Source organism: Calliphora vicina, chromosome 2 (assembly GCF_958450345.1).
Source record: "Calliphora vicina chromosome 2, idCalVici1.1, whole genome shotgun sequence".
Classification (NCBI taxonomy): domain Eukaryota; kingdom Metazoa; phylum Arthropoda; class Insecta; order Diptera; family Calliphoridae; genus Calliphora; species Calliphora vicina.
In genome coordinates this window covers 99,952,102-99,953,398 of record NC_088781.1, presented here as the reverse complement: position 1 = coordinate 99,953,398, position 1,297 = coordinate 99,952,102, and the positions used below count along the sequence as shown (strand labels likewise).

The 1,297-nt window shown below is 29.8% G+C and overlaps 1 non-coding gene across 1 annotated transcript; it reads right to left on the bottom strand.

Moving 5' to 3' along the window:
* Window positions 1–556: 556 nt before the first annotated feature.
* Window positions 557–721, bottom strand: LOC135952731 (U1 spliceosomal RNA). Its single transcript, XR_010576098.1, has one exon. It is a non-coding gene; the product is annotated as a U1 spliceosomal RNA (small nuclear RNA).
* Window positions 722–1,297: the final 576 nt, after the last annotated feature.

Genomic DNA, 1,297 nt, shown 5'->3' with positions numbered 1-1,297 from the left:
CAGACGGGAGTCCAGGAGAGAAGGAAATTTCCCCCCAAAAGATAAAAGTTTTAATATAGAAAAGGCAGAAATAAGCAAAATGTAAAATATATTTTACTTTATTTATTTTAAATAATTTTCGGAGATTTAACTTTCCAGAAGTAATGAATAAATATGAAGATTTTGGCTAATTTGTAGCCAATTTGGAACTTCTGGATTTTGATTCAAAATTTGTCGAGTTTATAATTTTGTTATCCAATATATTAATACTTCTATGTATCACAATACAATTTTATCGTCTAAACAAAAATTGATTTAGGATTTCAAGTACATAATACTAATGATTTTTAATGGTCGGTATTCAAAATTTGTTTAAAACAATACACTTTTCATTTTCATATATTTCTTTATGGAAATTTACCAAAATAATAGAAAATTAATACAATATGTAATAATCACATCATTAAATAACTACATAGTATGTATTACATACATATTCATGAGGGAATTATTTGGTAGAAAATTGGACTACAAATTTCTTGATTTATTTATAAGTATTTGAAATTTATAAAATAAAGTCGGGACGGCGCGAACGCCATTCCCGGCTATCAAAAATTACACGCACGAGTTATTCGCATTAGGAATAATCGCGGAGGTCAACTCAATCGAAAGTGCAATGATCAAGCCTCACTCCGGGGGAACCGCCTTAATGATCACGGTAACCCCTACGCCAGGTAAGTATGCTTTTCACTGCTCAAACTCGATTACTTATGTTGAAAAAATTTCAAACTAAATGAGAATTATAAAGGATAATATGTAAGGACAACATATTGTCCTTATAAGTGAAGGAAAATATAACAAGGGTTGAATGTAACATTCGTAACTGCGCAAGAACTAACAGGGGTGGCATACTGGGATGCCAAGTAGTTTTCATCGCTGTCCCCAACTAAAATTTAAAATAAACCCAAAAATCCCCTAATACTGCTTTTTTATATTATGCAGAAAAATTAAACATATTAAAGAAATGGATCTGAAATCGATTAGATTAGTTGAAGTTAAAATTCTTATGAATTAGTCAATGTTCATTTACGAAAATAGACATTCCAATTGGTTAACAAAAATTCCAGAGCATGTCGTAACACATCGTTTAAAATGTTATGTTATTTAAAGCCGATCTTTTAGCATAAGCGGCAGATTTGAGAAAATTCAATTCGGAATTACAGAAATACTCATGGTATTGACCATCAAAATTTATTATGATCTACACATAAAATTCGACAATTAGATGCCTTGGAAAAAAAGAAGAAATAATAAATAC